Genomic DNA, 21,121 nt, shown 5'->3' on the forward strand with positions numbered 1-21,121 from the left:
GATCTGAATAGACATTTCTCCAGAGAAAACGTACAAATGTCCAAGAAACAAATGAAAAATGTTCAGCATCATTAGTCATTAGAGAAATGCAAATGAAAATTACAATGAGAAACTACTTTATGCCCAGTGGAATGCCTATAATAAAGAAGATAGACAATAGCAAGTATCAGTGAGGACATGGGTAAATTTGGACCCTCATGGCTTGCTGGTGGGAATGTAAAATGGCGCAGCCATTGGGAAGGCTGTTTGGCAGTTTATAGTTACCATACGACTCAGAAATTCTACTCCTAGGTATATACCCCAAGGAAATAAAGCATTCATCCACATAAAAACATGTACACAAATGTTCATAGCAGCATTATTCATAATAGCCAAAAAGTAGAAACAACTCAAGTATCCCTCGAGTGATGAACAGTTAAATAAAAGTGATACATCAGGGTGCCTGGTGGCTCAGTCGTTAAGCGTCTGCCTTCGGCTCAAGGCGTGATCCCAGAGTCCTGGGATCGAGCCCCGCATCAGGCTTCTCCGCTAAGAGTCTGCTTCTTCCTCTCCCACTCCCCCTGTCTGTGTTCCCTCTCTCGCTGGCTCTCTCTCTCTCTGTCTGTCAAATAAATAAATAAAATCTTAGGGAAAAAAAAGTGGTATATCTGTACAATGAACTATTATTCAGCCATAAAAAAGGACAAAGTACTGATACATGCTACAACATGGATGAAACCTAAAAATATTATACTAAGGGATAGAAGCCAGACACACAAGACTAAACATAACAATGGGTTGCAGAATAGACTGTAAAGGTATAGCATATATTAGTACTTCCTGGATGCATAAATGAATTACTAATTAAGTAAAATACCCGTGCCAACTGGATTTAGAAGGTGAAAGAGACATGAAGCTACAGTAAAGCTGAGGTTTTAAGCTGGGTGAGTGAGGGGCAGGTGGGAACATAAAAGAGACCTGGAGAGGCAGGGTAGGATCTGAAGCTCTCAGGTCCCAGGGGAGAGCACAGATGTGAGAGTCATTGGCTTAGAGGCGATGGGTTGAAGGAGGGGGGTGATGGTTAAGTTCACAAGGGAAGAAATTCAGAAATAAGAGCAGGGTGGGGCCAGCTGAGCCTTCTGCCCTTGTTTCTGGAAGAGGGTGTCTGAGACCCTGGGCATTCAGGTGGCATGAAGGGTGTGTGGTGCTGGGGAAAGAACCGAGGACTTGAGTCAGAGGACCCAGGTTCTTTGCTTTAGCTCCATGCTGCTGTGTGACCTTCGGCAGCTTATCTTCCTGAGGCTCTTCCTTCACCTGTAATCAGGGACAATAATCCCGGCCCTCTTTCCCAAAACTGTTGCATGGACCAAAAGAGAGAATGCATAAGAAAGTGCTTTGTAAACCGTAAAAGACTCATCAAATGTAAGGGGTTATTACTATTGCAGTGGGAGATGCAGAAGGCCAATAAAATGGATTTGGTTGCAGTAAGTACAGGGGTTACTTTCTGTTTCTTAAAAAAAGAAAAAAGGAAAGAAAAACCAGCAGCAGCAAGTACTGCCAGGTGCACAACGTAGTTTTTCCAACTTTGAGAAGCAAATAACAGAGAGGGGCCAACTGGCTCATCCCAGGAGGCCTGTCTTCACCAATTGAATCAGAAATCACGGCTCAGGGAATGGTTGCAGGCAAGGGCCCAGGACAGCAGGCCCTGTCCTGGCGGGGCAGGACCCAGGGGGTGTGGGGCCAACAAAGGTTGTCCACATGGCCCGAGACCTGGGCCCTGGGCCCCTGTGGCTTGGAGCTTCCTTCAGTCCCCGCCCAACCAGATGTACTCCTTAGAGTCCCAGGTGGCCCATGAAGGGTGCTGCCAGCCCCCAGGCCACATTCAGGAGCAGCACCTCAGGGTTAGGCAGAGAAGGGACCATGGCTTCACCACTAAATAGGCCAGGCTGAGTTTCTATGGCTCCCCAGGTGGCCAGCCTCATTAGAGCTCAGGGCCGCATTGGGCCTGCCAGAACTGCAGGCCAAGTCCAGCGCAGGAGGCATGGGGAGGCTGCTTCCAGTTCTTTTCAGGCCCAGAGACACGTTCCCCCGTGCCTGGCTAGAGGTGAGCCCCCGAAGTTCATGTGCCAGCCTAGAGACAGTCCTCTCAGATAGTACCTTTAAGGCAGCCACACTTTTCTCAGATCTTCTTGGCCAGGGCTAGAGAGGACATTAATGACCATCTAGTCCAGCCTGCCTGCCCCTGTTTTCAGTTGAAGGACCTGAGGCCCAGAGAGGCAGGAACTTGCTGAAAGGTCAGATCAGGAGAGATTCTCTGAGGCTGAACAACAGTGCTGAGAACAGAAATCAAGTCTCTGGCCTCCCAGCTGTCCGCCTCCCCCCTCCTCTCCTTCTTTTCCCATTACTGGTTTTTTCCAGTCTCTTCTTCTTGGGGCCACTGCCCTCTCACCTCTCTGAACTTCCTGGCCAGCCCTATAGGCCCAAGGTCCCCACCTGAGGCTGAGTCTGCTTCCCTGCCTCTGCTCTGCACTGGCCAGCTCAAAGAGCTCACTCACTGCTCAGAGATGCTCCCTGGGCAGTGGGGCTGGGGCAAGGGGGGGGGGGTCCAGTTCAGCTACTAATAGTTATGTATGGGCACTGAGACCCTGTTTTGGAGCTTCTTGTACCCCTTCTTTGGCTACCTCTAGAGCATGTGTTCTCCTCAGCATTCACGCTTCAAGCCCTGAATCCTTGCCGAGAACTTGAACTCAGAGCCCTGCCTTGTGCTAGGCATCAGGACACAGATACTACTTACCAACTCAGCCCTGCACTCAGGTGCTCCCAGTCTGTGGAGGTGGCACCAGAAAGGGCATTCGCCACCAGGGAGATCAGCATAGGATATGAGGGCAGCATGGAGGACTCTAGAAGCCTAGGAAATGCCCCCTCTACCCCCAGCCTGGACAGTCAGAGAAGGGCTCGAGCTCCAGTGCAGCTCAAGGAGACATTTCCTAGACAAAAAGGTGGGGAAAGGCATTCTGGGAAGCCCACATTAAGATGAGAAGCTAAGCGGCATGGCAGCGTCAGAGAACGGTGCTGGATTTCATGTGGCTTAAACCATAGGCTGGGCAGGGGTGAGTGTGGGTGAGGCTGGGGGTTGGCAGGGGCCATATGCGAAGGGTGCGGAAGGCAGGTCCAATGTGTATTTCCAACGCCACCAAGCCACGAAGTCAATTCTGACGCTGCCTATCTGGACAGAGCATCAGATCCCATGGGTTAAGGGCTCCGTCCCACAAGACTGCCTCCACCTGTGCTCCTGACCGATTGGTTCTAAACTGGAGGTTCCCACAACCTCTTCCTTGTGTTCAAGTAATTTGGTAGAGCAGGTCACAGAACTCAAAGGAACATTTCTGTTGGCCAGTTGATTATAAAGGATATTATAAAGAATACAGACGAATAGCTAGATAAAGAGGTTCAAAAGGCAGTATCAGGTCCAATCTTCCCCTTTCCCTCATGTGGCGTCCTGGAGAAGGGCTGGGACAGACCCAACGAGCCCACATTCTTTGTGGAGTGCCGGGCCTGGTATTTCTTTTCCTTACTGAACGTTAGCATGTCCTCCTCGGGCAGGGGCCACGCTAATGTTCTCTGTATCGTTCCGATCTTAGTATATGTGCTGCCAAAGTGATCACTCCTGACTGAACCTTCGGCTTCCCATTCAGCAGCAGGAAAGATGAAACCCAATTATCTCTCACGGGCTTTCGCCCCCAGATGGATCAGAATCAACTATGGAACTTTGTACGTGACGAACACGTGGGCCCCGTCCCCAGCTTATTAAATCATCCTTTCATTCCACAGATAACTTTGCGCATTTACCGCGTGCCAGCCACAGTTCTAGGCAGTCGGCATACAGCACGGGGCAAAGCCCCTGGCCCTCCTTCATGGAGTTTACACTCAGAAGCTCTGGACACGGGCCCAGACATCTGTATTTAGAAAAGTTCCACTAGCAATTCCAAAGCCCAGTGTTAGGGGCTAAGTGGTGTCCCTCTCAAAATTCGTATGTTGAAGTCCTACCCCTCAGTACCTCAGTATGTGATTGTATTTGGAGATCGGGTCTTTAAAGAGGTGATTGAGTTAAATGAAATCATGGGGTGGGCCTAATCCAATATGACTGGGTTCTTATACGAGGAGATTAAGGCACAGACACAGAGAGAGCACGAGCGTGTGAAGCCATAGCCAGAAGGTGGCCACGTACAAGCCAAGGAGATGCTTCGAAAGAAATCAACCCTGCCAACCCTTTGATCTTGGACTTCTAGCCCCAATTGTGAGAAAACACGTTTCTGTTGTTTGAACTGTTCAGTCTGTCGTGCTTAGTCGTGGAAGCCCTGGCAAATTCAGAGACGCAGCCTTGCCCAGGGTCTACTGCCTAGAGAACCAGACAAGGATGCAGAATGCAAACGAGAAGCACATCTGGGTGGTGTGAGCTAGGAAACCCGAAGCCGGGAGACCTCTCTACAGGGTTGGCCCTGATGGAAGCCCGTTAGCGCTCTGTGTTTCACAAAGACATGACTGGAAATGCGGGTGCTCTTGAGCAGCTGACTGCCGGAGCCCTGCCCCGAACCCCGACAGGCCTGGCACAGGCTCCTCCTCATCCACAAAGAGCCACATCCCCAGGGATGACCAGCAGAGCCCCCAGCTTCTTGCCTCCACAGGGAGGCTCCAACGGGGACAGGCCTTGGGAGCAGCACCAAGGACCCATCCTGCCCAGAGGACGCAGCATGGGCAAGGATCTGGCCTGAGGTCACACAGCATGGCGGATACAATCCAAGCTGGAGTCTCACCCCCTGCTGTTCCAGCTGCTTTCTCCTGCAGCCCCGGCACCTCGCCCAAACCTGCTGCCACCCGCTCTGCTTTCCCACCCTCTCCTCCCCACCTCTTTGCCTCTGACTAAGGCCCGGAGCATGATTTCAGAATGATGAAACCCAGCTCCTGAGGTCAAGCCGGCCTCTTTCAGTGGCTGTAATTTTGCACGCCCCCCCCCTCCAAGTAGGCTGGGGCAGCTGCCAGGCCTTTGGCCCATGTCTGGGGCGAATGGGAGGATGAGACAACCAGAGAGATCACTCAAGCCAGGTCAAGAGGAATTGTACGTTACAGATCGTCTCCTGAGCCAGCACCGGCCTGGGGGCCACACAGACTGATAATGCAAGCTTGTGCTCACGTCGTGCCTTCACCCGTCATTCCACTTAATCCTCCCTCATAGCATCCCATTTACGCTCAGGCTTTCCAGGCCAACGCCACCAAGCTGCCTGTACCTGTCCCCTGTGTCGTGCTGATTCACATCTCTGCGGGCTTCCTTCTCTGCTGTTTTCTCTGTCCAGATTGTTCTTCCTTCTTTTTCCCCTATCTTTTGTCTGCTTTGCCTGGCTTCTCCTCCTCATTCTTTAAGACCCAGCTCCGGCATCCCCTTTTCTAGGAAGCCTGCCCTGACCGTCCTCCCACCCCCACTCCTGGCAGGTAGGCCTGTATATTTCTCAGTGTACACTCATGATAATCTCTCTTTATCACAGTGCTCTTAATGTTCATCACTTTACACTTCAGTTACCTGCTTACACATCTGTCTCTTTACCCATCTCAGGAGCAGGGATGGGGTTGGGACTAGGTCTGGTTCATCTTAGTACTGCAGCCCACAGCACAGAGCTGAGCATCGAAGAAGTCACTGAATGTGGAACACCCTCCCCCCTCTCCCCTCCACCACAAAGATAGATGACGCAGGGGTTGTGATCCCCCACTTTACGGAGAAAACTGAGGCCCAAGAGGAGTTACCTGGCCTGTTCAAGGGTGCAGGCTGAGTTAATAACAGAGCAGGGACTAGAATCCAGCTCTCCTGGTGCTTAGAGTAGTTCTCTTATGCTCCAAGGACAGGCAGCCAAAGGGACCCCCTGAGCCATATGAGGTGTATCAGTTTCCTGTTGCAAATCACCACAAACTTAGCGGCTGAGAACAACGCATTTACTGTCTCACAGTTCTGGATGTCAGAAGTTCAAAATGGGTCTCACTGGGCTAAAATCAAGGCATCAGCAGGTCTGCATCCCTTTCTGGAGGCTCTAGGGAAAAGTCCATTTTCTTACTTTTGTAGTACTTCGAGGCTGCCCGCGTTCCTTGGCTCCATCTTCAAAGCTAGCAATGGCTGGTCGAGCCTTTCTTACATTGTGCCGCTCTGGCACTCCCTCTTTTATTTCCCTCTTTAATTTATTAGAATCCTGGTGATTACATTGGGCTCACCCAGATCGTCCAGATGACCCATCTCAAGGTCAGTTGATCTACAACCTTAATTCCTTTTGCCCTGTGGTCTAACATATCCTCAGGTTCCCGGAGCTTGGGAAGCGGCCATCTTTGGGAGGGGGAGCATTATTTTGCGTACCATACTGGTGGGCAAGGAGATAGTGGATCTGTTAAGGGTGGAGTGACCAGACTTCCCAGTGTGCCAGGGATTGTTCTGCCTTAAAGCTGTCATCCTGAAATGATTATTCATAGTGCCCTTTTCGCTCTCAGAAACATTCTGGTTTATATGGTCGCCCTGGTCATCGACTATTGGAACAGGAAGTCTAAGCCTACCGTTTTGCAGATGAGGAAACTAAGGCATCAGGAAGGGGAGGAACTTGCCCAATGTCACATAGCTACTGACAGAGTTGAGACTGGGATCCAGATTTTTTGCCAGGAGGAAAAGGCCAGCTTGGTGCCCTATTCGAATTGAAATGTTTCTTTCGTCAAGTCAAGAAGGCTTCCTAGAGGAAATGGTAGGCAGTCATCGATGATGAAAATGAATTTATTAAATACTTCCTATGTTCCGGGTACTCTTAGTTAATGCTTAATGCTTTATATGTATTATCTCACTGGGTCCTCACAAAAATCGTGGGTCCTTTCACAAATAGGAAAACTAAGATTTAGAGTGGTCAAGTGCCCAAACCAGTAATGTCTCAAGCCCATTTCTTATTATAAACCTAATAATCTTTCCTCTCTACCTAGAGCATTACTGGACCCGAGGAACTAAGAGGGCTGGAAGCCTTGCCTTGGAGAGGCATTGGCTGCAGGGTGGGGAGGAAGAATGTGGAAGGGCTGCTGGCTTATGGAGGCTGTGAACTGATGAGAGAAAGGGTTTGAGGATGAGGTGGCTCAAACAGTTGTGTTTAGTTTCCACTGAAGACTGAAACTATGGTCATAGCAGGAAGAGTTTATCTTAAGGGATTTAGTTATTTTTTCCATATCTGCTCCATGTAGGACATTTGGGAAATACCAGAAGTGAAAAGAAGATAATAACAATTGCAACAATCCCATTCTCCCAAAGAACCACTGTTGAGATTTTGGCAAGTTCCCCTATAGGGATTTTTTTTTTAAATAAAATATGTCAACATATGAAACAGTATAGGAATATTATTATCAACACCTGTGTATCTGCTCTCCGGCTTAAGAATATGCGGTTACATATATAATTGATGTTCTTCCCATTGTGTTCCCTCCCTCCCTGACAAGAGGTCCTTCCAGGCTTTCCTTTCTGCATATCGCTTTTACTTAGTTGATGTCAGTGTGATTTTACAGTTTTGTACCAGAAGAGTTCAGGAGAGACATCAGGGTGTCCCTAACACTCCCACAGTTGGTGGTTCCCCATTTTTTTCTTATGAAAAATAGCAAGCAGCTTTGCACTGGCTTCCACCCGTACTCTACCCTTGGTGCTTCCTGCCCCGGGTGTGCAGCTGGGGCCCCAATTCGGCCTCTCTCCCCCCCCTTCCCCACCTGTCTGACCCGAGTGTTCTCCACGCTCCGTCTCGGCCTCCACCTCTCCCTTTGCTCCCACTCAGCCTTCTCCCGTCAGTCTCTTCCCTTGTCGTCCCCATCTCCTCTGTCGGGCACCTCTACTCATCAGGCCCCTGGCCCTCCTCTCCGTGTTGCTCAGCCAGTCCCAGCAGGTGGAGAGAACAGCCAGTGCCCACGGCCCTGCTGCCCCAGCGTCCCCTGTCCATGCCTGGAATTCCTCTGGGGCCGTTAACTCCTTCATTGTCAGGACGGGAAGGGCACTTAGAGACTAGCCCCCGTACCCCCATTTCGCAGCTGAGGAGACAGGCTGAGAGAAGAGAACTGGTCTGCCTGACATCACTAGGCAGAGTGGACGACAGAGTGGAACCAGAACCAGGGGTCCCGCCTCTTATTCCACTGCTCTTGAGACGCTTCCCGCGGCGTAGCACCCACTAGGCTGGACCCTTCCCTGCTTCCAGAGAACCCGCGTGTTGTGTGGGTGATGGGCATGTTGGTTAGTGCCACAGTCCTGTCCCGGGCGAGGGAACACCCGTGGCAGGAGCATGAGCAGGGTGGGTGACGGCCCGCCAGCTGCCAATCAGGGGCAGAGCATGGGAGCTGGCGAGGCCTCCGGAGCCCACTCCTTCTAGGGAGGGGTGGGGTGGGGCGGGGCTCCGAGGGACTGCTCTTTGCCCAGGGTAACATTCACAGTGTGTGGCACTCGGTCAGCTGACTGCACTGAGTGTTTGTCTGCCCAAGCAGCATGCAGAAGGGGAGAAAGAAACCCACAGGTCCTGAGGAGATGGCTGGCCTCTCTTCCTGTGTCCATGTGTCCCACCTCCCTTGTTTTCTGAGACCGCTTGCTCCCTTCCCTCCCCTCCTAACTCTCCTCAGTCTCCCTCCCCCCATCCTTTATGGGCTAGAGTTCCTTGGAAATGAGAGGGCTCCAGGTGGTGATGGGTATGAACAGGTGTTGAGGGGAAGGAGCAGGCCTGCATGGTACAGGGTCGAGGGAGACCCTTCTTGGTGGTTTTGAGGTCATCCTGCTAAAAGTTTTAAATGCCAGAGGGAAGATTTGATCTTTACCCAAAAGGCTGCTGTAGGACATACAGAGTCGGGGGACAAGGTCGAGGCCCGGCTCCATCATTTACTAGTTGTGTGATCTTGGGCAAGTCACTAAACTTCTCTACGCCTCCACATCCTCATCTGTAAAATTGGGTCGCAGTAACATTTCATGTGCAGATTAAATCGGACAATGCGGGGCAGGGACCCAGCCCAGCGTTTGGCACACACATTTAACCACGTCAATGGCAGCTGTGTGACTCCTGCAGACATCCTGGGCTCACACTGGCCCACTGTTGCTAAGACCCTGAGCTGCACCCGATTTCTTAGACCTGGGGCTTGACCTCATGGAGGGTCAAAAGTAAGGGGGATTCGTTCTCTGTAACCTGTCAAACGTAGACCTCCCAGTCTCTCTGAGGAGCTAGCGGCACGTACCCCCAGGAGCTGCAGTGCTTACTAGTGGGGGTCACACGTGCCAGGGTAGGGGTGGGTACGCTGGGAGGGAGCACCAGCAGATGTGGGGTTGAAATGCAGCTCTGGCCAGACCACGTGTTTGTCAGTAAAAGCTCACGATTCTGTTGCGGATGCCAGTACCCAGCACCGGGCCAGGCCCGAGCAGGCTTCGGGGCGTGACAATGGGCCTCACCTCCTGCTGCGCGCAGACACCTCTCAACAGCATCCACGGGCAGCCGGGGGAATGCAAGGACCACAGTGCTGATGCCTCACCTCCACTAACGATGCGGAGTTGGACCAGCCTCCCCCACAGCTGCCCTGAATCTCAGGTTCCTCTTTGTGGACAGAAGATAATAGCACCCACCTGATGGGGTGATCTGTTCAGTGAGACATCGTGTACAGAGCGCACTGCCCAGTCCGGCAGGAGTGCTCCCAAAAATGGCATTGATTAGGTTTTTGTGTGAACTTCACCTTCCAGACAGGCTGTGAGCCCTCGGAGGGCTACGTTGGGGTCTGTGTGTGTGTGTGTGTGTGTGTGTGTGTGCCTCTCCCAAGACCCAAACGGTGCCAGGCACCCAAGTGGGGCATTTTCTGTATCCATTGACCAAATGACTGAATAATCTGCTAACCTGAGTGAGGGAAGAAGGCGAGGATTTGCCATTTGGTGTTTTCACGCGGGTGAGGTCATAAATGATGAATCACGTGTAATTGGATGCTGAGTCTCCGTGTGGTTTCCAATTTGTGATCTCATTTTATTCGCACAACTCCTGCCCCCTGCCAACCTCGTGTCTTGTGGGAGGATTTAGAGAAACTGGGATTGGTCTCCCCAATTTCCAGATGGGAAAATTGAGTTTGGGGGAGGCTGAGTGACGTATCCAGGTCACCTGGCAGTTGATGGCATGGTCGGGGCTTCTCCCTCCCAGCCCCAGGGTTCTTGCAGGAGTCCGCTGGTAAGTTTGGGCTGCTCAGGTTGCAAGGAGTAGAGATCCACTGAGGTGCTGTGGGGAGATGGGGGATGGCAAGAGGTTTTCTCAGGCGGCACAGCCTTTTCGATATCAGGGTCTAAACTGCAGTTCTCCTGGCCTGGCAGCCCTTCCAGAGCCCTCTCCGCGTGCATCCCCAGCTCCCAGCTTAGGCTCTCCTAGTCCCATGACTCAGCCTTCCACTCGTCTGTACTCTTTTCTGCCCACCCTCTGGGCCTCCCATATAAGCCCCCTGAGAAACAGAATCTATTACCTAGACAAGCATTTGGGTTGCAAGGACCACAGGCTCTCTCAGGCCATCTTCTGGTTCCTTCTCTGGGGGGGTGGGGGTGGGTCGGAGGGGAGAGGCACGGCCTGGAACTGGGAAGGGCTCAGACACCAAGGCAGCTCCACACGCCCCCCTCCTCCACTTCCATCCGCTCATTGCCATGACGGGTCCCAAGCCAGACCCTGGAGGGAGCATTCAGACAGACTGAGCTAGTCACCACCGGTAAGCTGATCACCTCACTAGACAGACTCTTCCCAGAGGCCACCCTGGGGCTCCAGGGAAGCTATGAGCTGGTGCTCTGCCTACTTCTGTTCTCATCAGTGGCCTCCCCAATGCAAACACTTGCCCAGCATTCTTCTTTGAAAGGGGGTGGGGTAGCATAGTTGTTTCACCAGCAGAAAATGTTGGACAGGGAGGGCAGGGCTACGAATATCCTTAATGCCTTTAGATTGGGTTGGCCTCTAACCCTGGAGTCCCCCTTGGGGGCAGTATTCCTGAGCCAGGCCACCTTTTACAGCACTAGTGTCCCTTAGATCTAACCTAGAGATGGGTGCCTTTGCCTTAAGTGTGGCTAGGGTGGAAGGGGCATATAAGTCAAAGCTGGCAATTGATGTGTCCAAAGCGGCCATTTTCATCAGGAGGCACTGTGCGGGTAGCAGGCTGTCTGAGGCAGGGGGTGCGTCTCTATTGCAGATGGATCTGAGAGTCTGCAGGCAGAGCCGAACAGCCAGTTATTCCCCGGGCCCACGGTCAGAGCCCTGTCAGCCCACAAGGTGTGTGATAAATGGGGACTCAAGGCAAGCATTGCATCATGGAAAGTTCTGGGAAGCAGATGGAAAGACGTAGATGTGGTGAGGCACCCCTGTGGGTGTGGGGGAAATGGTTGGAGTGAATGTGCAGGCCCCAGATAAACTCACCTGGAATGAGCCCATTACAGAGTAGAATCCACCGTGGCATCAAAAGAGGAAGAAATGGTACGCAGGTCCATACCCAGGGTGAGTCTGGGGATCTAGAGACCAAGGAGCGGGGGGAGGCAATGCCCAGGGGCTGTCGTGAGGAACCCAGCACAGCCAGGACTCCTTCTAAGGAGGTCACATGTCTTCACATCTGCTGACCACCATGACCCCTCCCTGCTATGAAACCTGAATGGGGCCTGTGTGAAGGCCGGGAAGATGACAGCTCTGGCTTTACTTTCCCATTCCAGGAATGAGCATTTGTATGTGGTTGGATGGATCTGTGGGGACGGCTAGGGAGCAGGGTAGAGGCTCCCCAGTAGGGTGCAGCCAGGCTTCCCATACCCTCACCGAGGGCCAGAATCTACCTATGTCATGGGTCCAGGGGATGCCACTGAGTCCAGTCAAAAGCGAAACACTACAGGGTAATCTGGTGTTTCTGGTCATGGGGCCTCCCAGTGCCCTCTTAGCTTTCATCCATGGGGGCATCCAGAACAGGAGGGTTCCAGGAGTGAGTGACTTCAAGCCATCCCCACTGATTTAGAAGGAACCCCAAGGCCTCCTGAGGCAACATAAGGAAGCTCCAGTCCCAAGTCTACTGGGTGACTTCAGGCAAGTTAACTGCCTGAGCCTCAGTTTCCCCAACTACAGCCTGGAGAACACAATATGTATTCTGTTCTGTGAGTTTACATGAAAGCACCGTGAATGCAGAAGAGTTCTGTGCATACCTGAGCAGTTCTTGTCATTAGACCAGAATAGAATTTACGAGAAATCAGGGCCTACCTGTCTAGTTTACCATTGTGTATCCAGTGTCTGGCACACAGTAGATGCTCAGTAAATCTTTTCTAAATATCCCAACAATGGGAAAGGAGCATTTTGAGACTCATTATTAATGACAGTCATTCCATCAGCCAACAGAGAGGCAGGCCTCTGAAAAGGGCATCAGGTCAGTAGACCCAAGTTTCAGCCCAGTCTTGCCACTGACTTGCTGAGGAATCCAGGGCAAGTCACATCACCAGGCTGGGCCTCAGCCTCCTCATTTGTTCAATGGAAGGGTCGGATGAGAGGAGGTCTCAGGTAGCTTCTTGGTGCTCTGGTCCTGAGGACTTGCTGGGGATGACCATGTGCTCGCCCCATCTGGGTTCATGGTGACCGTGGGATCACTCTCATGGCCCTGCCCTTCTCCCCTTGGGTTTTCTTTCTTCTTCTTGGTATTTTTTACTCTGATTGGGCTATCTTCATTTGCAAGAGTTTAAATGCTGCTTTGGCCTTTCGTACATAGGTACCCTACCACCCCCCTCCCCAACTGGGGGATCTCCCTATGGGCAGCACTGTCTCCCCCACCCACCTTATAGGCAAGACTGTCTTCAGTCTTCACACTGAAGACCTCTGCCTTCACACCCCCCTCCCTTCAGATCGGGACAGGCCTCATCTTCTTGCTGGGTCTCCTCCCCAGGATTGGACCCAGACCTGTGGCCGCCCTCACAACGGGTGGGGGAGGGCAGAGTGACATGCTTGCTGACAGACTGAGGCAGTACTCCGAGGGGAGCAGGCCAGCAGCCGCAAAGGTGCAGCCCGTGCCAGGTGGGCCTTGCCAGCCGGAGCTATTTTTAGAAGCCATGTTTGCAAATTTTGTGTTAATAGTGTCTCTGTCCAAGCTCTGGCTCCCAGGACTTAGAGAGGCAGAGAGTCTTAGAGAAACCCTCCCTCCTTGTTCGCCTCCCCCTCACTCGCGCTCTCCTCCTCGCAGGTGGCTGGGATTAGTGGGGGGCAGCCATCTGTGTGCAGACCCATGCACATGGTGGGTAGGGATGGGGTAGGGGTGGAGGAAGGTGCAGAGGCTTAGAGCTCAGGTTGCTGGAGTCCAGTCTCAGAGGGGTGACAGGACCCCCAGCCACAGGACATCTCTGTCAGTGTCCATGTCACTGGATGGGCACTGTCAGTTGCCTGGTCTGTCACCACCTTACGCAGTGAACTTGAGCCCCCACCAGGGTTCTGTATCTCTCTCACGACACCCACCCTCACCCCAAGTTCCCCAGACAGGACTTAACTGAGCCTGTTCTGACCTAGGCTGAGCTGTGATGCCAGTACATCTTCCTGGCCTGGTCCATCAAGGGAGGCGACTGGCAGGTGGCGGAGAGGTAAGCAAGGCCCATCTAGCTGCACCCCTGAGAGGTGATCTGATCTGACCCGGATGCAAGGACGTTGAGCACATTATTCCCACTGTGATGGGTATTCCAAAGTGCAAATGGTGGGCGCTGAGAGAGTAGAACTTGCTCTGAGCTGACGACTAAAGTGGGAGCAGCAGTCAGGTGAAAAGTGGGTGGAAGAGAGACCATATGGTGGAACAGATTCTTTTCACAGGAGCTGGAGTGTACAGGCCCAGAGCGGAAGCCTGAAGTTCAGTGATTCTGTGACCGTGGAGGCAGGGGATCCCTGCAACCACAGGGGCTTCCAAGGAGGAGGCTCCGTCTTCTCCTGGTCCCCACCCATCCACCTAGACTTGCACCCCCACCCCCACCCCCAATGCCCAAGATAGCCCAGGATGGAAGGTGTCCCCCCCGCGGGGCAGTGCCACTGTGCATAGCCAAGGATCCTAAAGACCAGGGCTGGAAGGGACCTCAGAGAGCCGCCACTGGTTGTGTGAGGACTCTGCTTGAATACCCCCGTGCTGGGGAGCTCATTCTCATGGACACTTTGATAGGGGAGTGAGCAAGCACCGACCAGGAAAATTCTTGCTGCTGAAGCCTACCTTCCTGTGAGTTCCCAGCTGGCCCTAGCCTTGCTCTGCTGGGAGACAGCCTCCTATAACTTCTGGAGTCACAGGCTTGGGTCATTTGGCTTTCACATTTAGAGCTGTGTGACCTTGGGCAAGGCGTTCAGCCTCTCCAGGCTTCATCTGTAAAATGAGGATATTAATGAAGCCGGGAGGACTAAATAAAGCGAAGCGGGGGAAAGACTCAGCCCAGGGCTTGGAACACAGTAAGCGCTCAATAAATATTAATTCTCAGTAGTGCTGCTAGGGTACCATCAGACCACGTGACACACGGGGAAACTGAGGCCCAGAGCGAGAAGGAACCGGTGGGCGGGGGTGGCCCCCGGGGGCAAGGGCAGCCGAGCGAGCGGGGTGGCCGGCCGTGGCCTCAGGGGCCCTCTCCCCGCTCCGGCCCCCCTCGCCGCCCGGGCACCGCTCGGCTGCCGCGCTTTACGAGCAAAAACAAACACGTCCCACAAGCGGCCCCTGTGCGGCGCGGCCCCGCGCCCGCCAGCGCCGCCGCCGCCCGGTCAAAGCCGGCTTTGTGCCCGCCCCGCCGCCCCCGCGGCCCAGGCGATTTTAATTAGTGTCTGGGTCTGCGCCGGGAGATGGAAATCAAAGCCCCCGTTCTTCCAGCGCCCCAGCCCCGACCCCCGCCTCCTGCCTGCGGATCCCCAGGCTCGGCGTACCCCTGCTGGCAGCCGCGGGAAGTGGAGCCCTCCCGGAGCCGCCGCCTCGAGTTCGAATCACGCCTTTTACAGCGCACGTCCATCGGCGCCCCGAGCCTCAGTTTCCCCCGTAATGATGGCACTCGGCTCCGGCAGCCAGCCCTTAAAATGTTGCTGGGAGGGTTGATGAGGCCTGACTTGGCCAAGCAGCCAGCCACCAGAGGCGTGGGGAGGAGGAGAAGGCCTTGAGGGGGAAAGCTGCATCGTGGACAGCGCTCCCAGTCCTAATTTTTGACCCTTATGCCCTTCAGGGCTTCTGAAAAGGGTAGTCGGACGGACCTTCCGGTCTGCCTGGGCTGCTTGTTTAAAATGCCAAAACCTGGGGCGCCTGGGTGGCTCAGTCGTTAAGCGTCTGTCTTCGGCTCAGGGCGTGATCCCGGCATTATGGGATCCAGCCCCACATCAGGCTCCTCCGCTGGGAGCCTGCTTCTTCCTCTCCCACTTCCCCTGCTTGTGTTCCCTCTCTCGCTGGCTGTCTCTATCTGTCAAATAAATAAATAAAATCTTAAAAAAAAAAAAAAAGCCAAAACCTGGCCCCACTCCACACCTGCTGAATCGGAACCTTTGGGCTTGCAGCCTCAAAATCCACATTTTGAACAAGCCCTATGTTCTGGTGCATGAATGTGGGATGTGCAAAGGATGAAGGAGCCATATTCTGTGGGAAAAATACAATCCTTGCTTCGGGTCTCCCCAGCACCATAACTGAAGTGGGACATTTGGGCCCTCCACTTAGCCTCATGCCCCTCACAGAGAGCACTCCAGGATCTCACTGTCCTTGCTCACAAAATGGGCACAACCTCACTCATCCACCCTCCCTCCTTGGGCTTTGGGAGAATAAAAGATGTCCTTGAGTGGAAAAGGCCATTAGAAGCAGGAAAACCTAACAGTCCCCTCTCCCACATTCTGCCATTAACATGGAAAGGCAGTTTGGTGTGTGGCTGCTGCTGGACACCCTGCTGTGGTTTCCAATTGCCTTCAGAATAGGACTGGGACTTCTCATCCCGGAGTTCCAAATTGGGTCCCGGCCACATCTCCAGCCTGCTTTCTCACAGGCCAGATCTCGGTGTGAAGCCGCCCTCCATCCCCACCTCATCCCAAACACCTGTGCTTTCCTGCTTCCTTGACTTTGCCCAAGCTGTTCCCTCCTTGGAGATATACCTCCTCCCTACCACCCCCTCCCTCGATTTCAAATAGCCAAATGTTGTCATTTCTTTATGACCCTCTTGAAAAGCTACCTCTTCCATTCCTGTCCCACTCCTGGCCCCGTGGAGGGTTCTTCATCTCCCATGAACTTTCTTCGCACTCTATTCCTCTGTTAAGGTGCTGTCTTTTACACTGGTGAAAGTCTTGGGCTTGGGAGTTTGATGAACGTGGTTTGTTACCCCGACTCCACTGCTGTGTGACTTTGGGTGCATCTCTTAACCTCTCTGAGCCTCTGTTTCCTTCTGGTGATTATTGAGGGGATTCAGGAACGTAAGGAAAGGGAAGGTACTTGGGGCAGAGGCTAGCCAGTGCAAGGTCGTGGTTAAGAGTACAGGCTCTGAACTGGAGTGCACAGGTTTGAAACCACATTCTACTTCCACTCATTGGTAGTATGACTTTGGGTAGGATTGCTAAACTCTTATCTCAGTTTCCCCAACTGTACAATTTGGATAATAATAGTGTGGCAGACAGTCCCTAGGGTCCCGGTGATGTTCACACCTTGTGTAATCATTCCCTCTCTTGTGGGTGGAACCTCTGATTTGCTTCTGGCCACTGGAATATGGCAAAGGTGAAGGGATTTTGCAAAATTAAGGTCCCAAATGAGTTGATTTTGAGTCACTCAAAAGGGAGATGATCTTGGGCGGGCCTGATTTAATCAGGTAAAAGCCCTTAAAAGAGGAACTGGACCCTCCCTAGAGTCAGAGACTCTGATCTTAACTTGGAAGAAGTAAGCTGCTGTTGTAAGACCAGCTGGTCAGTCTCTAGGAACTGAGAGTGGCCCCTGGCTGGCAGCCAGCAACAAAACAGGGACTTCAGTCCTGTAACTACAAGGAGATGAATTTTGCCGATAACCCTGGGTCTTTTCCCCAGTTGAGTCTCAGATGAGACCACACCCCTATGGGTACCTGGATCATGGACTGTTGAGACCCTAGCAGAGAACCCAGCTAAGCTGCGCCCAGCCTTCTGACCTATATAAACTGTGAGATAATAAATGTGTTTTAAGTGACTGAATTTGTGATAGTTTGTTACCCAGCATAGAAAACAAATACAAATAGTATCCACCTTATAGAGTTCTAGTAAAGATTAAATGAGGTCACTGAGGTAAAGCTAACAGCTTGATACTGACTCATAGGAGAGACTCAGTTGTAATTAGTTCCATTGTTATATTTACAATACAGCACTTTACAAAAATAAATTTTAATCACCAGCTTATTAATTAGTGTGTTTATAAAAACCATAGGATTTGCAAGCTGGAAAACTACATTTGAGCAAACTTGCTAGGAGACCTTCCCCTTGCTGGGTTATGTCTGGTAGGATGCTGTAGGCTGCAAGTACCGAAAACCTGACTAATAGTGACTGTCTTGGGTTGGGATTCTTAGAAGCAGAACTTAAGGCAAGGAATCATGAAAATAATGTATTAGGAAGTGTTTCCAAGACAAACCAGTGGTAGGGAAGTAGAGAAGTGGGACTGGTGGGGGAATGTGGTATCAAGCCAAGTCCCACGAAGAGGAACTTTGGTTCCATCTTGCAGAGGAGCTCCGGGGACAATGCAGATCACTCCTCAGAGCTGGCCAGGTCAGTGAGTGCAAGGCAGCTGGAGGACTGACACCTCCATACCCATCTGTCATTGGTTAAGGGCCTCCCTTTGGGTAGGGCAGCGGTGTAAATTCCCAGGCTCTTCTGGCTCTCCATGCTCATAGTCGAAGTGGGCTCCAGCAGTCTGAAGGCTATCCTCTGACGAGGGGAAGCAGGTGCTGGATGTTGGGAGGGAAAGCACAGTGGGAACCGGTGTGTATGAAAATGTTAAAGGGATGAGAGGGTCATTGGCAGCACTGCTGCGGTGGCATAAGCTATAAGGACATCTGTTGTTTGCTTAACAAGAAACGTAGGTGGTCCCCAGATTGGCTCAGTGTGAGTCACTGATGTCATGGAGGACTCAGCTCCTTACAGCCTTCCTCAGCACTGCTGGCTTTCATTCCCTCAGCCTCATGGTCACAAGATGGCTGCTGCAGCCCCATATCTCTTGTCCTTAGCTGATAATATCTGAAGTAGGAAGCAAAAGAGGGCAGCAGCATAAAGGCTTTCTCCTCATGTGACTCTCTCCTTTGAGGAGGAAAAGCCTCCCCTTCCACACGTGGTCAGAATCGGATCATGTACCCAGCCCTAGACCAGTCACCAAGAGAGGAGAGTTGGGTTGCTAAGGCTGGCTTAGATCGGTCAGTGGTTCACCGCAGATGCTGAGCCTCCATCCAGATGGGGTTTTATGAGCAAGAGGAATGACCGCTGGGTGGGCACCCAAGAGTGTCTGCCACGGGTCATCACTTTTCCTCATTTGCAAAAGGGGACTATTGGTCCCTGCCTCTGAGATTCATGGTGAGGATGAAATGAGCTGATTTAAATTGCTGTGTCTGTCCACACTGTGTTTTCTCTGTTGCACCGAACTCACTGAAGGCAGCGGCCCTGTCTGGCTCACCCTTGCTTCTGTTGATTGGACCCTCTGAACAGTAACCCTATCTGTTTCTCTCCCCATGTTGCCACACCCTAGTCCAGACAGCTACCACCTCTCTCATTGGTAGCTGGGATGGCTTACTCACGGACCGCTTAGCTTCTATTCTTGGCTCCTCCTAGGTCTTTCTCCCACAGAAGCCTGATGGATCTTTGTAAAACACAAATCCGAATGAGTTATAGCCCTGCTGAAAATCCTTCCAGGCTCAAAAAAAAAAAAAGGGTGGGGTGTGGGCCGGTAGTGATACTCAGTGTAAATACTGGTTTGGAATAGGCCCTGGGCCATCACAATAGGCACCAACATTGACAGCCATGTCGGCATATCCTCCCTGAGCATCAGCCCTGTTTTAAGGGCCCTTGGAGAGCGGCCTCTGCCTACCTCCCTTGGCTTCTCTCTAGAGACTGTCTTTCCCACCCCCCACCTCCCTGCCTACTGGGCCAACACGGCTCTCCTGCTGCCTGCTCTGCTTGCCCTGCCCCAAGTGCACCACTTGTCTCTGGGCTTCCGAACGTGCTGTTTCCTGGGACTGGAACATGACTTCTCCACATCTCCTGGCTACTTCTTTAAAACCCCCATTTGGGTGCCCCCTCTTCCAGGACGCTTTCTCTGACACTCCTGTCCTCCATCATGGTCCTTCCCGGCCCCTGTGCTTTCTTCTGGCAGAGCACTTGTCACTCAGTCATCATTGTGGATGTCCCTTTCTCCCTCACCAGACAGGGATCTTTCCGAGGGCCCAGTGGGACACCCAGGACCGCTGCATCCCCTGAGCTGGTAGTAGTAGGTGGTGATAGCGGTGAGGGTGATGGTGGAGGGTAGGACCACTCTCAGACCCACGCCCCTCTCTGACCCTCTCTCAGCTGCACCCCGACCCATAGCACAAGGAGTCCACAGGTTCAAGAGGATGTGTGCCCCCACCCTCCTTCCCCACACTCTGCGAACCCAGGATCCTGGAATTCTCTGCCCCAGCAACCCAAGTCTGCGTCCAGGACCACGTAGTCCTCTTCTCCAGGTCTGTCCTTTGAGCCAGAAGGGATAGTTTGCCCACGGAGTGGGGAGGAGGGAGGTGGGCTTGGATGCAGCTTGGACATTGTTTCAGCTACTATCACGAGGTAACAAATCACCCCCAAACTGAGCAGCTTACGACGGCTATTTTTTTTAATGCTCATGAATTGTGTGGGTCAGGAACTTAGGCAGGGCATGATGGGAACGGTCTGTCTCTGCTCCACCATGTCTGGGCCTGCCCTGGGAAGACTCAGTGGCTGGGGGCCGCAGTCATCGGGAGGGGTGTTTATGCATAGATCAGACGGATGACGCTGGTGGCTGGCCGGGAGCTCAGCTGGAGCTGTGCCCTGGAGTAGCTCTGTGTGCCTGTCCAGGTGCTTGGGCTTCCTCACAGCCTGGTGACCTCAGAGTTACTTAGCCTTCTTACATACTGGTTCCAGAGGCCAAGGGCAACTATCTTATTCAACAGAGCAGTAGCTGTATCACCCTTTGTGCTCTGGCCTTGCAAATCACACAGCTTAATTTTGCTTCGTTCTATTGGCTAAAATGGGTCACAGCCCACCCAGATTTAAGGGGAGAGGACATGGGCTAGACTTTTCAACGGGAGGAGTATAAAAGCATTCTGGACATTTTTAAAAAGATTTTGTTTATTCATTTGTCAGAGAAAAAGAGGTAGGCAGAGGGAGAGGCAGGCTCCCCGCTGAGCAAGGAGCCTGATGTGGGACTCGATCCCTGAACTGGACCCTGGAATCATGACCTGAGCCAAAGGCAGACGCTTAACCAACTGAGCTACTCAGGTGTCCCCATTCTGGACATGTTTTACAACCACCAAAGGTATGCAGACTAGGGTGTCTACTCATGTATGTACGAGGCCTTTCACAATCTAGGACAAAAATTGAAATGAGAAGAGAGTTGGACTGAGAACAGGAAGTCAGGGGCCAAAGGTTAGCTCTCTGTGTGTTTCCATGTTCTGGCAAAGAACTCAGAAAATTTTAAGTTTGCTAACAGACACATGAAAAAATGTTCAAAATCATTAGCCATCAGGGAAATTCAAATCAAAACCACACTGAGATACCACCTTACGCCAGTTAAAATGGCAAAAATAGACAAGGCAAGAAACAACAATTGTTGGAGAGGATGTGGAGAAAGGGGATCCCTCCTACATTGTTGGTGGGAATGCAAGTTGGTACAGCCACTCTGGAAAATAGTGTGGAAGTCCCTTAAAAAGTTAAAAATTGAGCTACCCTATGATCCAGGCTTTGCACTACTGGGTGTTTACCCCAAAGATACAGACATAGTGAAGAGAAGGGCCATATGCACCCCAATGTTCATAGCAGCAATGTCCACAATAGCTAAATCGTGGAAGGAGCCGAGATACCCTTCAACAGATGACTGGATTAAGAAGTTGTGGTCCATATATACAATGGAATATTACTCAGCTATCAGAACGAATTCTCAACATTTG

General features: G+C 52.2%; 1 protein-coding gene and 1 non-coding gene across 3 annotated transcripts in view; one reads left to right on the top strand and one right to left on the bottom strand.

The window, feature by feature from the left end:
• The window catches only part of POLD3 (DNA polymerase delta 3, accessory subunit), a 105,587-nt gene that overhangs the window by 69,732 nt on the left and 14,734 nt on the right, over positions 1–21,121 (top strand). The window lies entirely within an intron of this gene.
• On the bottom strand, positions 3,537–3,644 carry LOC121103000. Its single transcript, XR_005835147.1, has one exon. It is a non-coding gene; the product is annotated as a U6 spliceosomal RNA (small nuclear RNA).

Source organism: Ursus maritimus, unplaced genomic scaffold, assembly GCF_017311325.1.
Source record: "Ursus maritimus isolate PB19 unplaced genomic scaffold, ASM1731132v1 scaffold_16, whole genome shotgun sequence".
NCBI lineage: Eukaryota > Metazoa > Chordata > Mammalia > Carnivora > Ursidae > Ursus > Ursus maritimus.